Genomic DNA, 20819 nt, shown 5'->3' on the forward strand with positions numbered 1-20819 from the left:
AGATGATTGGAGAAACTAGCCTAGCAGAGGACATCAGCTATGCTCCTCTGAGCAGCTTAAAGCATAGCAGAGGAAGCAACAACATCAGAGGCAAAGAGAGGTTCCAGCTAGAATGCACTCAATAGGAACGTAAGGTGCCCCTAGAAATAAACATATTCCTTTTATATAAGCTCTCTCCCATTGGTAGTGCGGAAATTTGTGGGAAAGTCTACTCCTCCTTCCTGTACCACTAACTTGCTGCACTTCAATGCCATGTCTCAGCTGCAGTTGCACCCTAGAACCTCCTCCACTTTGCCAACCCTTTCTCCCAGTGATGAGTTCTTCCTGGTACCTCCATTTTGGGGAGAGCCCTATGCCTCTCTCCCTTGTTCCCTCCTCCCCCAGTCTGACTCTCCAGACTTCAACACTATGCCCCTGACTGGGTATCTTCATCCCTGCCCCCTACCTTGTCAGTTCCTTTTGGTATTTTGTCTTCCAATTCCATTAGAATTTAAGCTCCTTGAAGGCAGAGACTGTCTTTCTTACTTGCTTGTACTTGTATCCCCAGCACTCAACAGAGTGCCTAGAACATAAGTGGTGCTCAATAAATGCTTATTGACTCTGTGTATTAGAAAAATTTTTCATTATTTATTTTGCTATGCTGTTTAATTAAGCACTTTTTGCTTTGACCTAGTATGTCCCCTGGTTAGTCTGGTAAAAGGAAAACATTAGTAAGGGCCCATGAGCTGTGGTTTTGTATAAATGCTAACCCAACACATGTCATTTACCTGGGGTAGCTTTCACAGGGCCTCCATCTGAGGAGGCCAATGCTATATACATATAACATGTGATATAGCCAGATTTTACCATTTTTTTGGTCATTTAAGTACAAAAATAGCTTGAATCTCTTGTTCTTCCACCTCTGGTGTCACTGTTCTCATTTAACTTGTATATTTTGCTCTTCATGCAAATATTAGGATTGCTATGAGAATTTGTGATTTTTATTTTTTTTATTAATTTTTATTTGGAGGAGTGGTCAGGGCGGTTTCTTCTAGTTGGGAAGTTATTGAGCAGGCTGACCCCCATCCCACAGGATGTGAAATTTTACTTATGGCCTCAAACATTCCTCAAATAAGAAGCTAAAAGAGGGAGTGAAGGCTTTCTAAAGTAATTTGACTTCCCTTATTTGAGGAAGGTATTCTACTGACACTGATTCTGTAGACACATAAATCTCCTCTCTCTAGCAGCCCATTGTGAAGCCTCTAAATGTCATTTAGTCTGTAACCTACTGAGTTTGCCTATAGAGTTTGTTTAACTGGGTTAGTTTCCTTAGAGGCTGTATGAGGTTACAATTCTGTTTAACTAAGTTTGTTCAACTTTTATAACATTGAAGGAAACATGGAATTACAAATCTGTCTTTCATAATTTTAAAATAAATTTCATAATTCATGATGTCTTTTTTAACTTTTATGGCCTAAGAGGATGTATAAGATTGCAATATGTATAAGAAATAGGTCTCTGTCTGTCTGACGCATTTTTTGTCTATGAAAAGCCTTGTTAGAATCCTAATCTTTGTTCAGGGTTATTTTTTTAAAATCCTAAACCTGTGCTTAAGCATAATAAAATCTAGGTTTTTAACCTCTATAATTTTGTGTTATGGTAGATTTATTGAAGTAGCAGCAATCTAAACTCACAGAGGAGAGACTTCTCCCATAACAGAAATAATTGAATGGATCTTGTGCCAATAGAGATGAACTTCAACTGGACACCTTTAATGGGAGTACCTTTCCTAGAGTCTTAGAAAGAAATAACCAGCCTCTAGGGGACGTGCCTTTCAGACTCAACCTATTTGGATGAAAATGATCAGCACAACCCCATGCAGACTCACACTGGCGAAATGAAATAGAGTCGTGAATTTAGCCAAACAATGGAAGCCAAAGTTATCTGTCTAGTGACTCAGGCTTACAAACTTGGAGTTGTCCTAGATTCTTCCCTCTTCTTCATCTCCACATCTAATTAGTTGGCAAGGGTCATTGATCTTACCTCCACAACCTTTCTCTTGCATCAATCCCCTTTGTTTTCACTCTGTTTCTCCCTTAGTTCAGGTTTACCTCTCACCTAGACTGCTACAATGACCTTCTAAATTGTTTTCCTTCTGCTAGTTTATTTCTTTTTTTCATTTTATTTTCTTGCATTTTTTATCTAGTATTTCATCTTTCCTTAGTTACATATAAAGACAATTTTAACATTCATTTTTAAAACTCTGAGCTCCAAATTTTCTCCCTTCCTCCCCACCAACCCCCCCTCCCCCACTGAGAAGGCAAGCAATTCAATATAGGTTAGACACGCTAGCCTCTTTCTTCTCCAGGCTATCCTCCACTGAGCTGCCAATTTTATATTCCTAAAACACAGATTTGACCCTGACACTACCCCCCCTACACACACACACACACACACACACACACACACACACTCAAAAATCTTCAGTATCTCCATTTTGTCTCTAAGACAAAATATAAAAATTTAGACTGGTATTTAAAGCTCCAAAGTTTGGTTGCCACCCACCTTCCCACTCTTATTTGAGATTATACCCTTTCGTGTACTATATTTTCTGTTGTGGTTTAGAGTGCTGGGAGACCCCAAAATACAAGGGTACAGGGGGGTCTGCCTTGAAAGAATTTGTCCACTCAAGCCTTCTTTCGGTCAGAGTAATGAGTTTTTATTATAACACCAATTAGGCAGGCAAATTCCTAGTAAATCTGCAGTATTGTGATGTCAGAAGGAGTCTTCAGATTCTTAAGGAATCCAGCAATTTAATGGGGGTAAGATTGGTACTTATACACAAGAAAAGATAGTAAGAAGATCTGGATGGGATTAAAGAGTGGTAAGTAGTCTGGGGAGGCCAGATGCAGATAATGAAAGGAGTTCAGTGGTGAGGAGAGCCACAGTGAAAAGGCAATTAAAAGGATTATTGAATATCTAGGTAGAGTGGGATGGGCCAGATGCCTCAGGCAAAATGCTAGGGACTGGGTTGTGTGTGGGAAAGTTCAGGGCCTGGGTTGCTTTCAAAGACATGGTTTTTTTTCCTTTAGGGGTCCAAGTCCCATAATCCCCAAATTTTCCAGTCAAAATTTGCCAAATTTTGCTAAATTACCAAATATACCTCTGTGCCTTTGTACCCTCCATGTTACCCTACAGAATTCACTAATATTCTTTTCTCCAGCTTTCTTCCCATGCTCTCTCCTACAGAAGGTCTTTCCTGCTTTTCTGTCATTCCTCTAATTATCAATGTTCTCGTCCTCATGGAATTATTTTGTGCTTTTTATTTGCTTACTTGTATTCATGTTGCCTCCCTCCCCCAACCCAGTAAACTGAGGTCAGGGACTGTTTGGTCCTTGCCTTTGTATGCCCAGTACCTAGCATAGTGCTTTGGGCATAAGCCGGGATTCCAATGGATCCAAGTTCCCTTCAGAGATGGAGATACAACCTGTCCATGCCAGCCCATTCTCTTGGACTCCTATCCCAGTCCTACCATAACTGTACCACAAAGGGTCCCTCAAGTGTGTTGTCTTATACTAGAACTTCCCTTAGGAACCTCATCCAACTGTCCTTGTGAGGGCTTTTCAACCTGGAATATCCCTCAGTAAGTCCCATCTCCTCTCATTGGAGAGCTCCTCCTTGAGCCTCCATTTTTTGGAAGGGCACAAGCTAACCTTAATTTCTTTCCCCAGCCTCTTCCTAGCTTCAGGACTTCAGAACTACTTCCTAGGGACAGGCACCTCATAGCCTCCCTTTCCCTCCAGTCAGACATTTCTCTGATGAGATTCTTTACACTGTTTGTTCTGCATAATCCCTTGTTGTTATATGTTGCAGTAAGCTCCGGGATACCAACAAGAAGGAACTCTTATGGTGATCTTCCTAGTTAATTCTTCAGAGACTAAAAGAATAATGCTGTTACAAAGGTCAATCTATGTTTCAGGAAGACCCTGTGATCACCAAAAGAACTTTGCAATTTCCCAAAGGCAACCTGCTCCCCTCCCCCAGCTCAATTCTGGGCTCAGCTCCACGTTCATTTGCAGGATCTCTCCTTTAAAAAAGAAACTTACACAGAGAGGGGCCTAATAAATGTTTATCAAAGTGAATTCTTCTCAAGCTCTCTGGATAATTGCCTTACTTTTTCGTGTTCTGCCCTGATCTCAATCTGTAATGGATTGCCTCCTCTACGTTTCACTCATATATTAAGCTAGAAAGAGTGGTGAGTGGCGAAGTCAAGTTTATAGCTGTCAGCAAAGCAAAGGCAAACAAAATTACTTCCTTATTTGGTAGGAAGTGCTTTAATGTTCCAGCAGAACCCAGAGCCTAGAGCCTCCGTAGCTTGTTTTTATCAGGTCAATTACTCAATTGCATTTAGTTTTCTCCATCTTGCCTGATTAATTACTTACCTTGGAAAAGTGAAGACGAGTAGGAGGATAGCATTCCACTCGGTACCCTTCTCTCCTTCACTGGAAACTCACTGACCCAGATTGTCAAAGTCTTCCTACACATTTGGCTGAGACAGAGGCTGCCCTATGGACAAAGTGAATGGCAAGGAGTGAGAGGGGAAAGGCGAAACACCTTTTTCACCAGTAAATTTGGGCTTGACTCCTGACATCTATGCACAAATACACACACACATAGTACTTGAAGGACTTGTTAAGGTTTTAGGTCTAGAGCTATGTGTCAGCCTTGGAAATATACATGAAGTTTGAAAGACAACTCTAATCTTTATGGCTGCTGATGTCCTTCAAGTGGGGCAGCTAGGTGTCACAGTGGAGAGAGCCTGGAGTCAAGAAGACTCATCTTCATGAGTTCAAATCTGGTCTCAGACACTTCTTAGCTGTGTGACCTTGGGCAAGTCCCTTCACTTTGTTTGCCTCAGTTTCCTCATCTGTAAAATGAGCTGGAGAAGGAAATGGCAAACGACTCCAGTATCTTTGCCAAGAAAACCCCTAATGGGGTCACCAAGAGTCAGATACAACTGAAAAACAACTTTACTCCTTTTAGTTCGTGTGGTAGGTTACTGCTGCTAAATAAACCTATCACATTGCAGAAATAATAGAGGCAATAACCTAGGTTTTGTTATGCTTAAGCCCTGGTTCAGGAGGTAGAAAAAGAACCCTGAACAAAGATTGGGATTCTATAATTTTTTTGATATACAGCAATCTAGTATATCCTCTTGGGCCATAAAAGTTGAGCAAACTTAGTTAAACAAAATCATGATCTTGTATATCACCTAAGTAACCTAGCTAAATAGACTCTATAGGTAAACTAAGTCAGGTAACAAATTAAACTATATTTAGAAGGTTCACAAAGGGCTGCTTAGGGGAGAGGAGATTTACATTCCTCAAAGATAACTACAGAGTCAGAACCAGTTGAATCACTTCACAAATAGTCAACTGAATCACTTTGAGAAGCTCAAAACTTTCCTTTGGCTTCTTATCTGAGAAATGTCAAAAAGTCTTCCCTTAGTATTAACATTCCACGAGTCAAGTTTTGGCTAGGTGAAGTTAATATTAACAGAAAACAGGTTCCAGTTGGCCAAAAGGTTCCAAAAGGAATGGCATTAAAAATTAATAAAAGATAAGAAAGAAGATCATAACAAAGTATTTACTTAGCACTTACCAGATACCTTGGATCAGGTTCTTGAGATATCCAAGTAAGGTTCTATAGATGATGGACAACAGTATAAGAAGACATTCTCTACCTTATAGAAGCTTAAAATTTAGTTGTGGAGATGAAGCGTAGACTGTAAGTTCCATGAAAGTAAGGATCCTATCTTATCTAAACTTTTTACCTCTCTCAGAAAAGCATGTAGTAGACACTTAAGTTCTCATGGCTTAACACTGCACTAAGAATTTTGGGACACCCTATATCAATCAATAACTATTTATTAAGCACATACTATGTGCCAGGTATTGTGCTAAGTGCTGGGGATACAAAAAAAAAATAAAAGACAATGCCTGACCTCAGTGAGCTTACAATCAGATGGGGGAGGCAATATGCAAACAAACACATATGAAGCAAGCAATATACAGGCTAGACAGGAAATAATTCACAGAGGGAAGGCACTAGAATTAAGAGGGGATGGAGAAGGCTTCCTGTGGAAGTTGGGATTTGTACAATTATACAACTATACAATTTATGTAACTATACAACTATACAAACTATATTTGTATAACTATATAGAATAAACACAAGGTAGTTGGAGGGGAGTGGCTCTAGCAGTTTAAGGGATCAGCAAAGGAATTGTAAGGAGGTGGTGTTTAAGCTCATCTTTAAAGAAAACTAAAGATTCTAAGGTGTAGAAGTAAAGAGGAGTGCTTTTCAGGTGGGTGCACATGCCTGTGTGAAGGCACAGGAGACAGAATCTCATGCATGAGGAATAATAAAAAGGCCAGTGTGGCTGGAATGTAGAGAAAGGTATGATAAGGCTGAAAAGGTCAGCTAAAGGTATTGTAAAGAACTTTAAATGTCAAAGAGAGGAGCCTATCTTTGATCCCAGTGGTAATAGGGAGGCACTGGAGTTTAAGTTTATTGGTGAGTAACATTTTAGGAAGATCACTTTGGCAGCTGGGTGGAGGGGCAGATGAAGTATGGAGGCCAATTGGAAGGCTATCGCAATAGCCTAAGAGACAAGCAATGACGGCTTGAATTTGGATGGTAGCCATGTGAGTGGAAAGAAGTCAATGGAGATTCAAAGATGTTGTGGAGGCAGAATCAGCAAGACTTAGCAAATAATTGGATATATCTAGTAAGAGAGATCTAGATGGGGGGGGCAGTTTTCCTTGATTATTTCTTGAAATGTGATGTCTATACTCTTTTTTGATTGTGGCTTTCAGGTAGTCCAAAATTTTTTTAATTCTCTCCTCAATCTATTTTCCAGGTCAATGGTTTTTCTGATGAGATAGTTCACATTTTCTTCTACATTTTCATTCTTTTGACTTTGTTTTATTGTTTCTTGATGTCTCATGGAGTCATTAACTTCCACTTGCCCAATTCTAATTTTTAAGAAATTATTTTCTTGAGTGAGCTTTTGTACCATTTTTTCTATTTGGCCAATTCTGCTTTTTAAGGAGTTCTTTTCTTTAGTGAATTTTTGTATTTCTCTCACCATTCATCCAATTCTGTTTTTTAAGATTTTATTTTCTTTGGTATTTTTTGTGCCTCTTTTACCAAGCTGTTACTTCTCTTTTCATAATTTTCTTGCATCACTCTCATTTCTTTTCCCAAATTTTCCTCTACCACTCTTATTTCTTTCTTTAATTCTTCCAGGAATTCTTGTTGGGCTTTTGCCCAATTAGCATTTTTCTTTAAGGCTTTGGTTGTAAGTGTTTTCACATTGTTGTCTTCTTCTGAGATTGTATCTTGCTTTTCCCTGCCATTGTAGTAGATTTCTATGCTCAAGTTGTTTTTTGGTTGTTTGATCATTTTTTCCAGCCTATTTCTTGACTTTGAACTTTATGTTAAAGTTAGGCTTTGCTCACCCCAGGGTGGGGAGGTATTGTACCAAGTTTTAGGCTTTTTTGTGCTGCTGTTTTCATGCTAGTTCTGGGTGTCTGTAAGGTTTTGGCGCTCCCAAGGCGGTGTGATCCAGGTAGAGGTGTGGTCACTGCTCTCCTGGTCTGTGCTCTAGTCTTTACCCAGGAAGGGATCTGCTTCCCTGCAGCCATAGGTGCTAGTGCTCCCTCTGCCTTGATCTATGATGAGGGCCCCACTCCCTTGTGACCAACACAAGTCCTCTTCTCCACCCTCGATCTACAACACAGAACTACATTTGGGCAAGAAAGTTGCCAGTCAACACCAGTTACACCCAGTGCCATCAAAGTGTCCCCTGTAATCTCTTTTTGACCAGTTGTCAGACCCCCTTACCATGTCTGCGCTGAGAGCTTCCAAAGCTACTGCTGCTGCTGCTGCCCCTGTCACAACTACCTCTAAGGCCCATCACTGGTGTTGCTGCTGTGAGAGATCGCCGCTGGACTCCAGCCAGTGTCACAGACCTCTCCTCCCAACCTCCCAAGTTGTCTTAGTCTGGAAAAATGCATCCGTGATCTTTTGTTGGCTCTGCCAAAATCTTATTTGAAGTGTTATCTCAAAGTTGTTTAGAGGGAAATGTCAGGAGAGTCTGGCTAGGTTGCTCCTTCTAATCTGCCATCTTGGCTCCCCCTCTATTAGCTTAGAATCATACTTTTAAATAATTGAAGGAAATGCAAAATTTCAGTTAGAGGTTAGTGAAAAGAAAGATATAATTTCCCCCAAAATTCATGGATCCTCTGAAATCTATCCACGGACCCCTCAACCCTATATTAAGAACCATTGAGTTCCAAGATTTGGGTTCAAGCTCTGGCTCTGCTACTTAGCATTATTCATCCTAACAATGGACAAACTACCTATCCCTTCTTATAACAGAAGCCTTCTTCCACACCTCTTAATTTTAGAGCCTTCCTTCTGCTAATTACTTCCTATTTTTTCTGTATATAGTGGGCTTTGTATACATGTTTGCATGTTGTCTCCCTCATTAGATTGTAAGCTCCTTGAGAGTAGAAACTATCCTTTGCCTCTTTGTATCCCAAGTGCTTAGCACAGTGCTTGGCACATAGTAGGTACTTAATAAATGTGTGCTGATAGATTGCTAGAGAACTCTATAGAACTCAGTTTCCTCATCTGTAAAAGGAGGGAAGTGGACCAGATGACCTCTAATGTCCCTTCCAGCTGCCAATCTATAGTTCCATGACTAAACAATCTCTAAAGTCCCTTGTAGCTCAAAATCCTATTATCTTATAATATATCTCAGCAGAAAAGTATTGCCAAGAGAAAGAAATGTTTCTTTCCTCCAGAAGTAAGGTCCAGCAATTGTTTGGGCTTTGAATAAACTTAGGTCATGTCTTTGGCCAGGAGCTTATTTTGTGGACATTTGGCTCCAAGCCCTAGTACTCATCAAGGCTATTCAGAATGTTTAATAGTGAGTTGCAGAGTCGGTAGTTGAGAGGAGAAGATACTCTAGGCCAGGGCTTCTTAATTTTTTTAATATGTCACGGACCTCTTGGGCAGTATGGGGAAGCCTACAGACCCCTTTCTTAGAATAAAGTTTTGAAGTGCGCAAAATAAAATACATAGAATTACAAAGGAAATCAATCACATTGAAATATAGTTATCAACATATTTTTTTCCTTTTAATATTTTATTGATTTTTTTACATCACTATCACTCGCCAGTGATTTCCTACGTCTTCACAGAATCCTCTTTTGTAACAAACGAGCACAATTAAACAAAACAAATCAATGCTGGCTGTGTCTGAAAAATCTATGTACCTATAGCTCCCCATCAGTAGAAAAAACACTGACACGAGTGAAGGAACCTGAGTTCAAATCCTGCCCCTGACACAAGCTATGTGATTTTGGCCAAATTACTTAGCTACCTTTGGTTGTGGCCTTCTCACTTCTAAGATGGGTATGGGCTAGATACCTTGTGAAGTCCTTTCTTGTTCTAGACCTACGATTCCTACCTTTCTCCTGAGGTGCCAAGACTTCACTATCAAGTTCTCCTAGATCACAGCCAGTCACCAGCCTGCTCAGAATTCTTAAGCTATTCAATGTGATTTTTTTACATTACCATGGTCGTTTAAATTATTCTTTTTTTTTGTTTTGTTTTGTTTTTTAAATTTTTTATTAATTTATTTTGATTTATCAACAATCACTTCCATATGCTTTTGAGTTTAAAATTTTTCTCCCCCTCCCTCCCCACCACCCTCCCAAGATGGCACAGAATCTGATATAGGCTATACATATACATTCCTATTAAACATATTAGGGATTCAACATATTTAAAAAAACAAAAACAAGCTCACAGAAGCTCACTGGCATTTGGCCTAATGCATACTAAGTCGTAGAATCATAGGCTTAAAATTGGGTTAGATTCCAATACAATCCCACCCTCCCCCATTCTACAGATAAGGAAACTGAGGCCCAGGGAGGGGAAAAGAGTTGTCTAAGATCATACAGCTTACTAGCAAAGTCAAGATTTTTACCCAGATTTTCTGACTCTAAAGCTGGTATTCTTTCCACTACATTACACCAAATCATGGAATCATATCTTTAGAATATTTGTATTAAAAAGAACCTTAGAAGCCCTGTCACCTAATTCATTCATTTGTTCGTTCAGTTAGCCAACATTTATTAAGCACCTACTGTTTGCAGAACACAATGCTAGGTACTAAGGGAGGTAAAATTTTAGTAGAAACTTAGTGTCCCCTATCTGTCACTCACAACCAGGCATGTCCTGTGCTCTACATTGCCCGGAGTCTCTCTGGACACTCTCCTCCCAAAATAACCTAGGAAGAGCTCAGAAAATACATGCTCCACATAAGTGATACAAGACCAAATCTTATCAACAGTTACTCATCCCTGCTCTTGCTGACTAATACTTATGCTATATGGGGAGGGGGAATCAAGACCTCTGGACCCTACCTATAGTCCCTCTCAGATCAGGGATGTGGCCTGGGTCTCCCCAGTTCCACACTTGTTTTAGCATCTACCACCTCCTGAACTCCTGAGTCTCACTCACTGCTCACTGTCTCTAAGTCCCCATAATCACCTCGTCATGTGGGAACTGAATCCTCATGTCAAACTGAATCTGTCTCACTATTGGGCTCTCTCCCCATGTACCAATTTAGTGATTCTTAGTGGAACTCTCATTCTTAGTTTGCTCTCCTTTCTTCATCAGTCTCAGGCCAATTTCACATCTTCAAGAGGACTAACACCGGCCAAAAGCATCACGAGGGCAGAGAATGCGGCCAGAAGCCGGGAGAAAGAGCTGGGCACCTGAAGCAGTGGGGCCAACGCAGCTGTCTGCTATTCCCCTTTTCGCCTTTTTCAAGATGGCGATTGTTCCTCCTTTCTTGGTGCCCACAACTTCTGGCTCATAACTCAGCCCTCATGGAGGCTAAAATCTAGTAGGAGAATAAGACACGAGCATAGATCTCTATGACCCCTGTAGAAGAGGCTCCCTCCTGACTTGAACTGTCTGGATATCATTTGGGGACTTCTTACTTCTCTGATTCATCTCAGAAATTTGAATTTAGATACCCCCTTCCTTGGGAATGTAGGCATCACAAGATTTCCTGCGAGGTTAATGGAAAGTAGCTGAACTCTTATAAGAGCCCACAAAACGTGGGTTCTTGACCTTTTGTTGTACCATAGACTCCTTTGGCAGTCTAGTGAAGCCTTTGGGCCCCTTCGCAGGATAATGTTTTAAATGCATTAATTAAAATACATAGGATTAGGAAATCAACTATACTGAAATACAGTTATCCATTTTTTTTAAGTCCATGGACCCCAGGTTAAGAATCCCTGCCATATAAAGTAGCAATACCCACTGATGAGTGGTCTCTCTCACAAGAGAATGCATACAGAATGAACTTTTTACAGTACTAGCCTGGGGAAGGATTCAGCAGGGGACCCTAGGTATTGGTGGAGTAGACTTACTCCTTCACATTGGTTCCCCCTCCATGACTCCTCTGGTTCTAGTAGTGGTCACCATTCAAGTTTCCCATGGTAACTCCCTTTGATGTTCCCCTTTGGTCCACAGTTCTTCTTAGTTCTCACTAAATAGCTGTTGGTTGTCACAGGCCCCTTTCTGGGTCTTCTATTTTTCTGCAGTTCCTCATCCATTTCTTTTCCTGTGGTCCTTCTCAGCCTCCAGCAGATGGCATGTGTGCCTACTCTCAGAGGATTAGCTCTCCTATTTAACCAATGGGGGAAAAATAATCTGTAGTCTCTGTCTTGGCCAAATGTGCTTACAATTTAAAATAAAAATCTAGGCCAGAGTGCTTTAATTTTTTTAAGTCCTATTTTGAATGTCAATTCCAAGTCTCACATGTAAGAAACCTTTCAGGGCCAGGAATTGTATGTCCTTGTACCTTATAAATATGTCATTCTCTCTCCTCAGTTCATGTGGGCTCAGAATGGATTCTTTTACTTCATGTCCTCCCCCTTCTAGTGTCTGGTTGCTGTGTCTTCTGCTTATGTCGGTAGTCACCCTAGGTCTAGGGATTAGGGGGAATTAACTCATTTTTTTTTTATTCCACTAGCTTCTCAGTTTATTACATTTCCTCCTGGGCAGCTGGAAAGCTATTCAAATTACCAAGAGCAGTTGCCTGTAATGTCCAGGAGAAACACACATTGCCTTCATGCTTGGTAGAAAAAGATTTATAATCCCTGTTGCATATTTTTGACATATAATATTACATGAAAATGCGTTATAGAGTTATGGAAGAAAGTGTCATCTGAAGACTGTTTTTTGCCTCTTTTTGCATACCCAGCACTTAGCATATAGTAGGCACTTCACAAATGTTTATTGAAAAGAACTATTTATTGAATTGAAGTATGAAAGAGAAGGCCATTACTGAGAAATAGAAACAGAGAAGGCTTCAAGGAGCTGTTGGGGCCTCCTATGAACCTTCTGTCCCAGATCCCAATTTTCCTTTTATAGGCAATTCTATAAAATATATGTTTCATAGAAAATGCCAATCTGCATTGGGTAGTACTGTCATCATGAAATATATTATACCAATGAAATCTAGGTCCATTCCTAGGCGGCAAAGTAGAGAGAGAACTAACTAGAATTGGGGTTAGGAAGACTTGAGTTGAATTCTACCTCAGGTACTAGCATTTATTAAGCGCTTACTATGTGCCAGGCACTGTGCAAAATGTTTTACAATTATTATTTAATTTGATTTTCACAACAACCCTGGAAGGTAAGTGCTATTATTAACCCCCATGCTTCAGTTGAAGAAAAGAGGCAGACAGAGGATAATGACTTGCCCAGGATCCCACAGCTAGTGAGTATCTGAGGCTGGATTTGAACTCATATCTTCTGACTCTAGGCCCAGTACTCAATCCACTGGGCCACTTAGCTGCCTCTAGAGTGCTTCAAATGTTTTAGCAGGAAGTGGAGCAAAATTTGGCCAGGGCATGGAGGAGACTAGTAGGAAACAATTTCCATCTGTAGCTCTGCTTGGTTTCAACTCCACAGAACAAAATATCCCCTTGTGGCCCCCTTCCCACTTTCCAGCTTCCTTTTGTGGGTTGTCTATCCCCATTAGATTGTAAGCTCCTTGAGGACAAGGAGTATCTTTCTTTTTCTTGTTTGTAATATTGTTCAGTCATTCGGTTTTGTCTGACTCTTCTTGACCCTATGGGACCATAGCAAATCAACACTGTCCGTGGGGTTTTCTTGGCAAAGACATTGGAGCAGTTAGCCATTTCCTTCTCTAATGGATTAAGGCAAACAGAGGTTAAGTAACTTACCCAGGTTCACACAGCTAGTAAGTGCTGGAGGCCAGATATGAACTCAAGTCTTCCTGATTGCAGACCTGGCACTCTATCAACTGAGCCACCTACCTGCCTCCTCTTATTTGTATACCCAGCACTTAGAACTGGCTAAGTGCCTGTCACATAGTAGCTGCTTAATAAATGTTTATTGTATTGTGTTATGTTGTGTTGGTATTGTATTGAGAAAAGACTGGAAAAGTATGGTGATATAGATTGTAAATGGCCTTGAATGCCAGACAAATGAGTTTGTACTTTAAGTGGGCAACATGGAGCCTTTGAAGATTTTTTATCAGAGGAATAAGATGACTAGATCTATGCATAATGAAAATTATTCTGGAAATGGTAAAAAGGGCAGATTGCAGAAGAGAGGGCATGGAAGCAGGAAGACCAATTAGGAGATTATTGCAATAATAATGAGGTCCAGTCCTAGGGTGATAGCAGTAGAAATAGAGGGGAGGAAGTAGATTCCAGAGATGTCTTAGAGGAGGAAGTGACGAGAATTAGACATTTATTGGAAAAGAAAGATTAAAGTCAAAAATAATTCTAAAACTGCTCACTTGGGTCCCTGGAACAATGGTGGTACCAAAGACAGAAACAGTGAAATCAGAAGGACCAAGTTAGTTAATGAGAAAGATAATATGCCAGGTTTGGGATAAGTTGAGTATTAAATATAATGAAGAATTCAAATTGAGATGTCCCATTGACCATTAGAGATGTAGGCTATGAGCTCAGAAGAGTGATATAGGATGAGAGTTACAGATTTGGGATACATTTGCATAAAGGCAGTAGGTAGTTGAAGTCACTCATTGGAGTGACTGTGTTTACCTTGAAAAAGAGAGAAAAGAAGGAGGCTGTGAAGGGATCTTAGAAAAAATGTCCACATTAAGAAGAGCAAAAGGAGTCATTGAAGGAGACAGAGAAATAGAAGATGATCCAGGAGAGTAGGGCATTTTTTTAAACCAAGAGAGGAAGGACCATCCATTAGAAGAGAATTGTTAACAATGTCAAAAATTGGAAAGGTCCCAAAAGATAAGTGAACAAAGAATAGGAACAAACTGGTCTCAAAAGAAGAATGTCAAACTATTTATAACCATAGAAAATGTGCCAAATCGCTGATAATAAAAGAAATACAAATCAAAACAACTCTTACTAGTTCTTACCTAGTAAATTGTCAAAAATGACAAAAAAGGAGAATAGTCAATGTTGAATAGGTTGTGGGATGATGGAAACACTAATGCATTGTGGGAACAACTGTGAACTGGTACAACCATTCTGGAAAGCTATTTGGAATTTTGTATAATGAAAGTGACTAAAATGTCTGCACCTTTGACTCTATTACTAGGCATATATCTTTAGGAGGTCAACAACAAAAAAGGAAGGTCCCACAATAATTATAGTAGTGCTTTTTGTTGTGGCAAAGAACCAGAAATAAAGATGCACAGCCATGATTCAGGGATAAACAGATTATTGCTTATGGATGAAATGTAATATTACTGTGCTGTAAGAAATGATGAGAAAATTAATAAAGAAGCACAGAAAAATTTATATGAACTGATATAAAGCAAAGTTTTGTGAACTTCTCGAGGGCAGGAAGTATCTTTTGCCTTTATCTCCCCAGAACTTAGCACAGTAGGCACTTAATAAATGTTTATTGACTGACTAATTGAATAGGACTAGGGCTGAAAAAATGCTATTGAATTTGATGGTTAGGAGGTCATGGGTCTGAAAGACCAGTTTCAGTACAGAAGGGTGGGGAGGGAGGTGGGCTAGAAGCCTAATTAGTAAGAGGCAGTAAGGAAGTGGCAGCATTGGGTATAGGCACTTTTTGCGAGACATTTAGCAGTTAAAGGGATGAGGATTAAAGAGACTTTTGCCAACTTCAGTTTTCTTAATGGAGGAGGAAGCTGGGTCATTTGCTGTAAACTGGAGGATGGAGTAGGGCTAGTGGAGACAGGTTTAGAATAGTCACTACAGGAAATGTGATAGAAGTTGCTTAATGTAGTATTTTGAATAGTCTAGGTGCTTAATAAATGCTAATTATATTTGGAAGGTTTCCTGGGATAGCTTCCTGCGCTGCAGATGTTTCCCTGCACTGCACACATCTTTTTTCCCCATTTAATAGTATTTTATTTTTTCCAATTACATGTAAAGATAGTTTTCAACATTCATTTTTCTAAGATTTTGAGTTACACATTTTTCTCCCTCCCTCCTTCCCTTTTTCCCTCCCCAAGACAGCAAGCAATCCAATATAGGTTATACATGTACAATCATGTTAAACATATTTCCATATTAGTCATGTTGTGAAAGAAGAATCAGAACAGAAGAGAAAAACTACGAGAAAGAAAAAAAAAAGTGAAAATAGTATGCTTCAATTTGCATTCAGACTCCATAGTTCTTTCTCTGGAGGTGGATAACATTTTCTATCATGAGTCTTTTGGAATTGTCTTTGATCATTGTGTTGATGAGAAGAGTTAAGTCTATCAAAGTTAGTCATCCTGCAATGTGGCTGTTACTGTGTACGATGTTTTCCTGATTCTGCTCACTTCACTGCATCAATTCATGTAAGTCTTTCCAGGTTTTTCTGAAATCCGCCTGCTCATCATTTCTTAAAGCGCAATAGTATTCCATTACATTCACATACCACCATACCACAACTTGTTCAGCCATTCTCCAATTGATGGGCATCCCCTCAATCTCCAATTCTTTACCACTGCAAAAAGAGCTGCTATAAATATTTTTGTACAAGTGGGTCCTTTTCACTTTTTTTATGATCTCTTTGGGATACAGACCTAGAAGTGATATTGCTGGGAAAAAGCGTATTCACATTTTTAGAGACCTTTGGGCATAGTTCCAAATTGTTCTCCAAAATGGTTGGATCATTTCACAACTCCACCAACAATTGCATTAGTGTTCCAATTTTCCCACATCTTTTCCAACATTTATCATTTTCTTTTTCTGTCATATTAGACAATCTGGTAGGTGTGTGGTGGTGCCTCAAAGTTATTTTGACTTGCATTTCCCTAATCAACAGCGATTTAAGGCATTTTTTCATATGACAATAGCTAGCTTTAATTTCTTCATCACAAAACTGACTGTTCACATCCTTTGACCATGTATCACTGTCAACATCTTGAAAGCATCAAAGAGATGGGTAGTGTAAGCAGCCTCAGGTGGTTAGCATGAACCAAGTTTCCCCTGGTTAATGTTACCCTATGAAAGAGACCTTTGAAAAGAGTGTCCTTGGGGCAGCTAGGTGGCACAGTGGATAGAGTACCAACTGTGGAGTCAGAAGGACCTGAGTTCAAATCTGGCCTCAGACATCTGACACTCACTACCTGTGTGACCCTGGGCAAGTCACTTAATTCCATTGCCTAGCCCCCCCCAAAAAAAAAGAAAGAAAGAAAGAAAGAAAAGAGAGTCCTCATGCTTCAAAGAAAAGACACCCAAGACGAACTGGAGAAGGGACCTGGAGTAGTGAGTGAGTGCCTTCCGGCATTTGTACTTTCTGACTAGGATTCCAGCGTGAGATTGCATGCATCCCTAGGATGCATGATCTTGAAATCTCTGATGCCATCCTTCTAGCAGTGAGACTGGCTATCACCACTGGTCATACTGTAAAGAGGCGAGACACAGGACATTGCTGAGAAGACTACTTCCTCCCTACCCAATGATTGTGGCACCAAGTACCTTTTGTTATAAAGGTCTGGGAAGTGGGGGTGGGGATATGCTTGTCTCAGTAACAAGATCAAGGGGAAGAAAAGGTTAATAATCATTGTGGTGTCTGCAGCAGAAGGCTCTTGTACAGCTCCATTGAAACAATATGTGCGAAAAGTTTTGTATCCTCAAAGCATTATAGAAATCCCAAGTTATTATTCTGAGAATTTGGGGCCCAATTTTGACTTAGGTTAATGTCATACCAGGGGCTCTGTTTGCTCAAGGAGGGAATACATTTTTCTCTGGCCCCTGGGGAGAAATGCTTACCCTAGAGACTGGTTTTTCTTTTTTACTTACTGAAGCCTCTCTCTTCTCTGGAATAAATTTATCATGGAGTTATCATCAATTGTTGAGAGCACAGAGGGACTTTAGAATGCCATATGTCAAAGCTGGGAAACGCCTTAGAAGACAAGACTATCAAATGTGGAAGGGGCCTTGGAAACCAGCTAGTCTGGTCTTCTCATTTATAAAATGAGGAAACTGGGACCAAGACAAAGGCAATGGCTTGTCTCTCACTTAGACCTCCCTCCCCTCCAGTTCTCTTTCTTTCAAGTCAGGACTTGGCCCATAACCTAAACTGTCTAATTCCGATTGCCTAGATGTCATAGGACTCCACTTTAAAATACGATTTCAAAAATACATCGAGTTTAAAAGTGGGAACTGTCTGTGCTTACCATTCCTCAAATTAATCATTGGTATCAACCCATTACCCATCCATCTTTCCCTTGACTCTTGGAAAAAATCCAGGAAATATGTTGCTTGGGAGAAGATAATTGGATGGTAATAATAAAAGCAATAATAATAATAACTAGCATTCATATAGCACTTTAAGGTTTACAAACTGTTTTACAAAATATTACATTTTAACCTCACAACAACCCTGGGAGCTAGGTGCTATTATTATCCCCACTTTGCTGGTGAGGAAACTGAGTCAGGCAGAGGTTAAATGATTTGTCCAGAGTCACACAACTAGTAAGTAGGAGGCTGGATTTGAACACAGGCCTTCCTGACACCAGATCCCACTTAGCTGCCTAGGTACCAAGATGCTGAAGTGGGGACCAACTTGCAAAGCCAAGATCACAAGCAGAGAGCCAAAGAGAGCACAACAACAATAGACTGAGGTCTGGATCAGAAGTCAAGAGATTTGGATGTGAATGCCAGCTCTGCTGTTAATGAGTCTGGGTGCACCTGGGCTGGTCACTTTCCTTCTCTGTCCCATCAGTGTATGGTATACCAAAGCTTCTTCCTATGGGAGATTTGCCTGTGTTAGCTCTCTTCCCTTCTACCTGAGGCATGATTTGAACTCATGAAGATGAGTCTTCCTGATTTCAAGCCCAGTGCTCTATCCACTGAGCCACCTAGCTGCCCTGGAGTCAGGGTCTGGAATAAGGAAGACCTGAATTCAAATCTGACCTCAAATACTTACTAGCTCTGTGACCCTGAGCAAGTCATTTAATTCTATTTGCCTCACTTTCCTCATCTATAAAATGAGCTGGAGAAGGAAAATGGCAAACCACTCCAGTATCTTTGCCAATAAAACCTCAAATGGGGTCACGAAGAGTCGGACACAACTGAAAAATGATTGAACAACAACAAACCTGTGATTTCATTGATATTGTGAGCTCCCTAATGAAAGAGCTCCCTCTACCCAGGCCAAAGAGCAACTGTACTGAAAATTAGTCTTCAAGACTAACGAAGCTATGCCCAGTACACTGAGAGGTTAATGAATTTGCCCAGGGTCACACAGCCAGTACATGTCAAAGATGGGAATTAAACCCAGGTCACCCTGAGCCTGAGGCCAGCTCTCTTTCCACTATTCCACATGGCCTGGCAATAAATTCAATCCAACTACAGTTGTCCAAGCATCTACCAAGCACAGAGCACCATGCTGTCTATAAGACTGCAGGCAGGCAGGACAGAGGATGCTTGGAGGATGGAGCTGCCAAGATGGCGGTCAGAGTGGGTCAGAATAGAAAGACCCGCAGCCGGTCACCCCATCCCCATGCCATGCCCCTGATGGGGCTGCCACTGCCACTCGCTAGCTCCACACCTGCCCTCAGAGACCACAGCTGGCCCAGGCTCTTCACCCTGGATTTCCTCGTCCCCATCAATGCACCCTATCGTCCTGCTAGGGAGAGAACTCTAGATCTGGAGCTGGGGACCTGGGTTCCATTCCCTGCTGCTCTGGTGCTGTGTGACTGTAGGCATGTCACTCAACTTCTTACTGCCTCAGTTTTGTCATCTGTAAACTTAGTAAGTCAACAAGCACCTATTAGGCACTTACCAGGGTGTGCTGGCAGATGTAAGCAGGAAACACTTGAAGTTTAATCTGCATTTTTAACATTTTCTCCATCAGTTTCTTAAATCTAGACAATCAATAAAACAATGTCAAGTCCTGACTTGCAGCATTTGGTGATTTTTGAGATATAAATAATCACACTGAACATTTAACAATCGAGCTCATGAGAATGGGCTCCAGCACATCCCTGGCACTTCCTATGTGCTAGGCACGGTGCTAAGCTCTGGGGATATAAAGAAAACACCATCCCTGTTCTCAACGACCTCAGGCTCTAATCGGGGAGACAATACCTTAAACCTCCCCGGGATTCAGTTTCCTGATCTGTAAAGTAAGGAAGATGGACAAGATGCTCTGTAAGGTTCCTTCCACATCTAAGTCAATGGTCCCATGATCCGAGCTGAAGGCACTGTGAGACACAACAAGAAAACCCTATAAAACCATCGACCTCAAGGCCACATGTGGCCCTGTAGGTCCTCAACTGTGGTCCTTGATTGGGTCAAAGGGCCGCACTTGAGGACCTAGAGGGCCACACGAGGCCCCAAAGCTGCAGGTTCCCCACTCCTCCCTACATCTTTGTGACAATCTGAAGAGAAGGAGAAAAAAAGATCAGCCTCTCAGCATGAAGATGGGATGGGGCTGGGGGCAGAAAGAAAAAAACAAATACTTCCAGGTACCTCATTGCAGAATCCTGCCTCTCTCAGTAGGACATGGTATTGAGAATTCAGAACAACAGATTCAAGGAGAAGGTAAAATATAATAGAAAGGGCAGTGGAAATCAGAATCATAAAACCTGAATTCAGAACATGGCTCTGTCTCTTAGTACCTGTATAACCATGTATAACCATGGCTGAATGACTTGACCTCTCTGGGCCTCAGTTTCCCTATCTGTAAAGTGTAAATGGGTCTCCAAGGTTTCTTTCAGCTCTAAATCCTATAATCTACAAGTTGATGATTTGACACATGGTACCCAGGAGTCCTGGGTTCTAGTCACAGCTAGTTAGTTCTGTCATCACCTAACTGATTCTGTGACCTTGAGCAAACCTCATCTGTAAAACAGAGTCAATAATCATAAATCATGGGTCTGACAGCCGGGGACTGGACCAGATCATCTCTCTAGGGCCCTTCCAGAGCTAAGATCTGTGAGTTTCACTGGAGTCAGCCATAAGTCAGCCAAAGCCGAAAGAGAAGGAAAGTTATTTCTGTAACTTCTCAAAAGCACTCAGTCATGCTACAATTAGTCAAAGTTACCGGAAAGAACTCTGGGTATGAAAAGTGACAGCTGGCTGTCTGCTAGCATCACTGTATCACAGAATGTGAAAGCCGGAAGGACAGGTCACCTAGTCCCAGCTTCCCCCTTGCCTCCTCTGACCCCCGCCCTCCATCATGGCAACACCAACTTTGAGAGGTGGATGAGATCTCGGACATTGGCTGGTGCACCCCTCCTCACCTGAACATCGGTC

Source organism: Vombatus ursinus, unplaced genomic scaffold, assembly GCF_900497805.2.
Source record: "Vombatus ursinus unplaced genomic scaffold, bare-nosed wombat genome assembly UNPS02005286.1, whole genome shotgun sequence".
Taxonomy (NCBI): Eukaryota; Metazoa; Chordata; class Mammalia; order Diprotodontia; family Vombatidae; genus Vombatus; species Vombatus ursinus.